At 36.8% G+C, this 9,469-nt stretch overlaps 1 pseudogene; it reads left to right on the forward strand.

The window, feature by feature from the left end:
• The first annotated feature begins 233 nt into the window (after positions 1 to 233).
• On the forward strand, positions 234 to 3,826 carry LOC133084564 (cilium assembly protein DZIP1-like; annotated as a pseudogene).
• The last annotated feature ends 5,643 nt before the right edge of the window (positions 3,827 to 9,469 follow it).

Genomic DNA, 9,469 nt, shown 5'->3' on the forward strand with positions numbered 1-9,469 from the left:
ATTACTACATATACAGCAAAGGCTGTGAGATCACGGGAGATGCTAATTAATTTCAAAAGTGTTTGAAGACATGTTTATGGAAGGCATAGCACTGAACTTTCTGAGCTAAGTTTCAGGTAGGGATAGGAATCCCATGTGGTCAGATGGTTTAAATAAATGCAAGTTAAAAAGTATGGCTATGCTCATGAAACAATGAATTCCATTTGACTGTGACACTGAGAACTGGTGTGAACATGGAAGAGAAGACTGGGGGTGAAGGAGAAGCATGTGCATGTGGACTGGTAATTGGTATCTACAACGTGCCAAGCATCATAATTTTCTTTCTAGGCCATGAAGAGATTCTAGAGATTTCTGAGTAGACAAGAGATATAATCAGATATTTATGCTTCAGAAAAGTTAATTACAGAAAAATGTAGGAAATATTGGAAGAGAAGAAATAAAGATTGTATGGTGAACTTAGAAATAAAAATTTTTTTTATTGACGTATGGTTGATTTACAATATTGCTTTAGTTTCAGGTGTACAGCATAATGATTCAGTTTTGTTTTTCATTTTTTGCAGATTATATTCCATTATAGGTTAGTACAAGATATTGGGTGTAATTCCCTGTGCTATAGAGTAAATCCTTATTGCTTATCTATTTTATGCATAGTAGTTTGTATCTGTTAATCCCATACTTCTAATTTGTCCCTCCCCCCTCATTCCTTTCCCCTTTGGCAATCATAAGTTTGTTTTCTATGTCTGTGAGTCTGTTTGTTTTGTATATAGGTTCATTTGTATTATATTTTAGATTCCATATATAAGTGATGTCAAACAGTATTTGTTTTTCTCTGTAAGACTTATTTCACTCAGCATAATATTCTCTAGGTCCATCCATGTTGCTGAAAATGGCAATATTTCATTCTTTTTTATGGATGAGTAATGTTCCATTGTGTGTATATACACACACAATCTTCTTAAGACCATTGTCTGTTGGAATGCACTTGGGTTGCTTCCATGTCTTCATTATTGTAAACAATGCTGCTATGAACACTGGGGTCCATGTATCTTTCGAAACTAGAGTTTTCATAGTTTCTGGATATATACCAAGGAGTGATATTGCTGGATCACATGGTAGCTCTATTTTCAGTTTTTCAAGGAACCACCATACTGTTTTCCATAGTGGCTGCACCAATTTACATTCCCACCAGCAGTGTAGGAGGGTTCTCTTTTCTCCACACGCTGCCCTGCATTTATTATTTGTAGACTTTTTGATGATAGCCATTCTGACTGGTGTGAGGTGATACCTCATTGCTGCTATGTACCATTTAGTACAGGTACTTTTTATTTATTTACTTACAGCATATGCACGAGTTTTTCTTCAATATGTTTAGTTATAATATCTGTCAACCAGTTTTTGAATGAGCGTGTAGCAGTCTGCATTCCCACAACCAGTATATGAGAGTTTGGTTGCTCCATATTCTTGACAACACATAGTTTTGTCCATCTTTTTAATTTTAACCATTCTAATGGATAGTCATGTCTCACTGTGGTTTTAATTTTAATTTTCCTTTATGTCACATTAATTTTCTTATAGTTTACATGTTATTATCCATCATTTAACTTTCAATCTATATATGTTCTTAAGTGAGTCTCTTATAAAAAGTATAAGAGACTTATACTCGACTCACACTCGCAGGAGTTCCTCACCTCGCAGCTGCACAACCTGGAGGAGTGGCTGCACCTGGGCCTGGCCTAGTGCGAGCAGAGCAAGAAACTCCTCACCAAGCGGGCCAGTGAGATCAAGTTACTCAAGGAAGAGTGTAAACGCAGGAAAAAGTTGATTTCCACCCAGCAGCTGATGATTGAGGCCAAAGCCAGCTATTACCAGTGCCGTTTTTGTGACAAGGTCTTTATGAACCAAGGTTTTCTACAAAGTCATATTCAGTGCTGCCACCCTGCAGATTCTCATCTTGCAGAGTATAAGACAAGAGTACAGACTGACAAGCTCCAGAATGAGACCGACATGTTGAAGGAGCTCACCAAGTCTCAGCTAGAGGCTGCATAGCATGCCCATGCAGTCAGATTCTCTAAGGAATATGAAATGCAGAAAACAAAAGAGGAAGAATTTCTGAAGTTATTCGATATATGGAAAGAAGAAAAGGAGAAACTAGTTGATGAAATGGAAAAAGTCAAGGAAATGTTTATGAAGGAGTTTAAAGAACTAACTTCTAAGAATTCAGCATTAGAATATCAATTGTCAGAAGTCCAGAAGGCCAATATGCAAATCAAGTCAGGCACAGGCACATTAAAAGATGCACATGAGTTTAAAGAAGAATGTCCTCAGCATCCCCAGGATTTCCAAAATGTGATGCAACTTCTTGATAGTCAGGAAAGCAAGTGGACAGCTTGAGTTCAGGCTCTTCATCAAGAACACAAGAAAGAGAAGAGCTGGCTCCTGTCACACACAGAGAAACTTCGAAGCCTAATGATAGATGATCTAAATGCAAGTAATGTATTCTACAAGAAAAGGATAGAAGAGCTAGGGCAGAGGCTCCAGGAGCAGAAACAGCTGATCATCACTCAGAGACAACAGGTTAAAGAGTTTACCAGGAAACCATTAAACAGTGTCAGTGAGGCCAGAGGGAATCCTTTCACCTGGCAAACTTTTGAATCTAAGCCAACTACCCCAACTGGACCTATGAATACCCCAGCACCACAGACTTTGGACGCTAAGTCAAGTCTAACAATGGCACATGAACAGGCATTCTCATTGCACATACTGGAACCAACAGAAGAACTTTCAGAGGAAGAAAAAGGAAAGGAAAATGAACAGAAATTAAAATAACAACAAGATACATTTAAGGAAAACTTTGAAGAATAACCCTTCCCTCGCTAAGGAAATAAGAACAGTCTTGGAGGAGAGTTTGGTGGAGTAACTGGAAATCTTGGGGATTAATGCAGATATACGTGGTATTCCAAGTGACCACTTGAATAGAGTGCTAAGAACCATAGTATCAGCAAGACATGAGCGGGAATGACAAGTGACTAACATTCAGCAACTTCGTGAATTCCTTGAACGTCAGGTCACCTGTAAAATTGAGGAGAGAACACTACTGTCCACAGACAGGGACACTGCTTCTCAAGTGGACACCCTTTAAACTGGAGAAATACCCAAAGCAATACATCTTCCTCCCAAAAGCAGACAGCTGGTTAGTCAAAGACCTGTTTTTACTGATAGGACATCTGTTCCAAAAGTTAAGAAAAATATCACAGAAGATCATTTTCCCAGAAAGTCTTCAACTATTGCAACCCCTCCCTTCAGTTCAGAGGAAGAGCTGGATGATGAGGACCTCCTCCAGGCCTGTGCCTCGCCAGACTTACTTCCTGTGCTGTCATCTAAAAGCAACAAGAGTAGATTTGGAAGGAGCGCCGTCAAAAGTGACACTGACTGGACTGAGGGAAGTGAACTTGAGGACTCTGATATTTCTCCCAAGCCCACAGGAACCTCCATTAAAACATTAACTGGAAAAGTTGAAAAGACAGTTTCAAATCACAGAAATGTGAATAAGCTAGTTGGTGGGCTTAATGTTGCTGAGGCATTCATCAAAAAAGAACAAAAAGAAGATCTAAAGTGTGCAGATGTGGACGATGATGACTGGGACGTATCATCCTTAGAGGAAGAGAAATCTTTGGGGAGAAGAATTGGAAGAGAACGGAAGGAACCTCCACCTGTGAAGAATGAGTCAAATTCTACGTAACTGCCAAGTGCCTGGGGTGCAACTAACCTGAAAGGGCCAAAGGGAGAAGGACCTCAGGATGACTCCAGCACATTGAAAAGCAGCTTAGTAACCAAGACTGACTGGAGTGACTCTTCAGATGTGTAACTTGTCACCCCACGCATCAGGAGGCCCTTCCAGACGCCAGCAGTATTGCAGTAGCACAGTATTTCAGTACTGCCTACACGACTCTAATGCTCCTGCTTGGCAGTATCTCCTACAATAACAAGGAAGCTGACTCTCAAAGAACAAGAGTCCCTTTAGTGGCACCTAATGCAGTTATTAAAAAACAAATTGTCAACAGTATTTTGAAGCATATAAAGGTGTTTAAGACTGCTGCTGCTTAAAAACAATGTGTCATTGAAGTCATAAAAAGCTCTTCTTCAGAACGGTACTCTAGTGTTTAAGTGTATTTTTTTCAACTAATTTTTAAGTGATTTTTTTTTAAACTTATAGCAGGTTTTGGTTTGAATTAAAACCTTTTTTTAATATCTTTCCTATGTATGTTGTCACGTTGGAAGTGTTTTATTATAAAGTTTTGTTAGTATCCTTAAAATTGAATTAGTGGAATCAGTGAAATCTTAAGAGTAGATTGTTTATTTTTCATATAGAAGTAAGTTTAGAGTTATATACTTTGTAGTACTATATGTATTCTGCTCCCAAAAAAAGTAACATTGTAACTAAATGGTTTGTTGGATTTTGGATCTTTCTTCATTTTGTCAACCTTTCAAGTAAAGCCCTCCATTACAAAAAGAAAAAGTATAAAAATTAGGTCTTTTTCAATCTAATGAAAATCACACTAGTTGGAGAATTTGGTCCATTTATATTTAAAATAATTACTGATTTGGCTGAAATTAAGTCTGCTATCTTGTTATCTGGCTATCCCATCTGTTCTTTGTTTATCTTTTTCTATCTTCTTTTAATCAACTTTTTATTATTCCCTTTTATCTTCTTTATTGGCTTTTTTAAAAAATTTTTTATTTATTTATTTATTTATTTTTGGCTGTGTTGGGTCTTCGTTTCTGTGCAAGGGCTTTCTCTAGTTGTGGCAAGCAGGGGCCACTCTTCATGGCGGTGCGCGGGCCTCTCACTATCGCGGCCTCTCTTGTTGCGGAGCACAGGCTCCAGACGCGCAGGCTCAGTAGTTGTAGCTCACGGGCCTAGTTGCTCCGCGGCACGTGGGATCTTCCCAGACCAGGGCTCGAACCCGTGTCCCCTGCATTAGCAGGCAGATTCTCAACCACTGCGCCACCAGGGAAGCCCCCTATTGGCTTTTTAACTATATATTTTTGTAGTATATTTCTGGTGGTTAGCAATTTGCAGCTTCATGAATAATGTAAGACTTTTAATATTATAATTTTATATACCCCTCAATCCTTTCTTATTAATATTGCCATATATTTTACTTCTACATATATTATAAATCCTTCAACATATTGATATCACTAATTGCTTAAAACATTAGTAACCTTTTTTGTTTTTTAACATGCATTTTTATCCTTTGTGGAGAACTAGCAGGTAGGCAGGGAGAACTAACTCTGCTCTGCATATAGGGATTCTGTGAATTCCAAGCCTATGAGTGATCTTTCTTGACAGAAACAAATTTCCTCCATCCACGAAAGGCCTGCTTCTCTGCCAGCACAGGCTCAGACTTGGCAACACTCCCAGCTGCCCTAGACTGCTGACCCTCTTGGAAGGGCTTGTTTTTCTCTAGAATTTATTTCCTTTAGATTTCTTTGCATCCAAAGCTCTTCAGTGTGTTGAAAAAATATGATGTTTTTAGTCTATCTTTTTATTTTTTACAGTAGGAACAATGTAATAGGATGTGGATACATAAATGTTTTATATAAACTATTTATATCATGACTTTTATGTAAAATATTCAAGTAATATTGAATTCTGTCAAAATATTACTATTAGTTATGAAGGATACATGGTAACTTCATAAAAAACTCCAAGTTTAGTGATATATTCAAGATACACAATGTATAGTCATTTATCAGAATGTTTACGTTATTACCATAAGGAATAAATGTTGTATGTCCACAAATGTCTCAAAATTCTTCTTAGGATAGAATATGGTAACATATGTAAAATGCTTTGCAAATTATACAAGCTCTGTGCATGCAAATTACTATAGTGAACTACAATAAAATGCTAATTACTTTTGGAAATGAGGATAGATATGACAGAGGAGGTCTTTATGGGACTGAAGATTTTATATATAAATACACACATACACAGTTGACCCTTGAACAATGAGGGGTTTAGAGGTGCCAACCCTCTGCAAAGCTGAAAATCCATGTATAACTTTACAATCAGCCCTCATATTCGAGGTTCTACATTCACGGATTCAACCAACCAGGGTCATGTAGTACTATAACATGTATTTATTTTAAAAAATCCACATATAAATGGACCTGTACAGTTCAAACCCATATTGTTCTATATATAGAGGGAGACAGAGAGAGAGAAAGAGAAACAGAGACAGAGAGAGAGAGACTGAGGCAGAGGAAAGAATAGTTACTATGTCCCAGGCATTGATTTATGCTTGTTACTCAAACTAACTCACCCTTACCACAATCTGATCTCAGAGATAGGCACCATTATTTTCCCCATTTTACAAATAAGAAAAATGAACACAGGTAACTTATGCAACTTGCCTAAGATCATATAACTAGAAACTGAGAAAAAGGATTTAATCTAACTGTAGAGCTGTCTCTATTAATCATTCTGCTATACTTTCTAAAGTTCTTTCTGGCTCTGAGAGCCTATGATTTTATAATGAAAACAAAATAAGTTAACCTAAGATATAAAAAAAAAACCCTTTATTGAGTATAAAAGGTGAGAAATGAAGGGAGAGAAAGAAACAATAGAAGGGATTCCCTATAACTTCTAATACTAAAGGCACATAAACACACACAAAACACACACACAAGCACACACACACACACGCACACACACACATCCCAAGTCATGATCAAAATGAAATTTTCCTTTCATCTGAATCCTTCCAATTACAGCTTGAATATCCCTGAAGGCCACACCTGAGAACAACACTTTAAAAAAAAAGGACAGTACCTACACAAATATGTACTTTGTACATATACAAGATATATAGTTCTTTTTATTAAAATAGAGACATAAAATTAAAAAGAAAAACACAGCAGGGTCTTCAGGAGGATCTTGAGCTGATATTTAGGATTCAAATTATACACAGAGCTATAAGACATTTGAAATGAGTAAAGAAACCAGAGAAATGAAGCATTAAACCTTTTAAAAGACACAGTTTAAGAAATCAGGGCCAGTTTGTCTAGGGTACCATATTAAGTATAGAATCTGTTATTGCCATCAAGACAATTACACTGAGAACACTCTAGTTATTCTTCATCTTTCATGAAGGAAATGACATGAATTGTTTAGGTCAAATTTCAGGAAGATTTGTTTAACAATTTGCAGCTTCATGAATAATGTTCATGAAGTAGAGTAGAGTAAAAAGTAGAGTAGGTTACCAAAAAAATTTGTGAATTTATACGCAGTTGTCCTGCCTGATCCATAAATACAAAACATGGGTGAGCAGATAGGAGTTCAGTTTTGCAATGAGTTATCAGAGACCACAGATACAATAAATAAAGATGGATAGATGTGGAAAAAGGACAAACGCATGCTCAGTTATTATTGCCTTTGAATTGAAAGGTTAAAAACATCTTAATTCACAAGACTTTATGATTAACTTAAATTATTAAAAATGATCATTTTTTTTCCCTCGGGTTAGTGGCTCAGTGTTTGCCCTAAAAATTTTAAAACTCCCCATTATAGTGTAAAGTTTTACTGATATGTGAAGTTACTACATTCACTCAGGCCTAACCAGGACCACAAAGGTAAAAGAAAGAACCAGCTGTAGCTCTGCATAATAAATGAAGAGGAATATCAAGTTAACACGAGAGGTTTGGAGCGGGAACATGGCAGACCTAGATACGGAGACGAAAATGGGAGAAAGGTCTAGATAAGAAATTCCAAGAATACACTGTTAGAATCCGGCTGGAGAAATTCCTTCCGATGGGAATAAATGAGGAAATTCAGGACAGTGGTGTCAAAATACGTATGTACCTATGAATGTGTGTAAGAATATTTTGCTACCCTCGTTTGATATAATTCTCTCATCTCCTCCACGTAACAGCCTTGAATGAATGGTGATTGGGGTGTGATGGGAGCAGAAATGAACTCCCTGCCAGAGAGAACTGAGGTGGAAAAAATTCAAGTTGCTCTGGGGCAGAGAGAGGAAGAGCATTCTTTCTCTTACTCCCCAGTGCCTTACAAATATATTGCTATTCTGAAAGCAAATGCACTAGGCATATAAAATTTTTGGTATGGGTTGGGTTTTGTAGGGAGCATGCCTGCTATCCACAGGAATTAAAACTCAGTATACTTGTCCCCTGCCCTGTAGTGGACAGTTAGGTGTGTAGGAGATACACATTTTTGCTTGAATAAAGGAAAAGCACAGGGATAAGAATACGAAGTTTATGGTTTTAATTGTCAGTTCTTGCTGTTAATACACACTATCTTTTTATAAACATATAATTTGTTAGGGCCACAGTCTCCTTGACTGTAGAATAAAATATTTTAAACTTAGAATTTATAAGATGACTTTATATGCATGTCAATTTGACCTTCAAAATAACCTTTGGAGTTGTGTGAATCCCCCCAGAACAGGTTATCATTAGCCCATTGTACAGATGTGAAATAATATCTGGGAAGCTAAGAGATTTGAGCATATTCCATAGCTAATATGAAATAGGGCTGGGAAAGCTAGGACTCTTCACTCCTGGTTTTCTGATTGTAAGTCCACTTTTGTCTATGCATTGCCCAATTTCTCTGCACTCTTTAAAATTTATCTAGTGCTATGACACAGAGAATTGCTGCTAGCAAGTTCAGTTAATTAAATAGGTTTTGTAATTCCATTGAGAAGTTCTAACAGTAATTGAAGATTTTATATTTCCACTCAAGTCTCCATTTATTCTATAAAAATAATTATATTGAAAACATACCGGGTTTTCATGAACCATTCTTAATCTACTTTTTGTTCCTTATCATTGCTACTTAACTACCACGACTTGACTGCCTTAAAAATCTACATGCTACCTTATGTGCGTATTCCTTTGCACATACTATGCTTTCCATCACAAAAGGTCTTCTCCTGATTCAGGTGAATTCGTACTCATTATCCAAAACTGACCTGAATATCAATCCCCACAGAAGCCCTTTCTAATCTTAGTGATTCCTGGAAAAGTCAACCATTCCCTCATCTGAGCTGCTATTTTATCTGAAGCAAAATTCTATTCTTGACCTTAATATATGGTACCTTATTTGCCTATAGGTCTGGTTTTGTGAGCAGGGACCATACTGTATCCTCAAAACTTGGAGTAGTACATTAGTGAAGGGCTCCTACTGGAGTCTCAATAAATGTTTATTAAATTGAATGGAATTGAAATACTCCAGATTTTAGCATAGAACTTAAAATTCTCATATTCCAGTAATATCAAATAAGAACCTTTACTGAGTCAGCAACATATACTATCATGACACATACTGCAAAATGATGTTATGATTTAAACTTGAATTACAAATTAAACTCAAATTTTAAAAGTACTTGTTTCATCAAAATTCAGTGATTCCACAATAGCCCCAATATGTAGGACATTTTAGATGAAT

The sequence above is a fragment of the Eubalaena glacialis genome, chromosome 2, assembly GCF_028564815.1.
Source record: "Eubalaena glacialis isolate mEubGla1 chromosome 2, mEubGla1.1.hap2.+ XY, whole genome shotgun sequence".
Taxonomy (NCBI): domain Eukaryota; kingdom Metazoa; phylum Chordata; class Mammalia; order Artiodactyla; family Balaenidae; genus Eubalaena; species Eubalaena glacialis.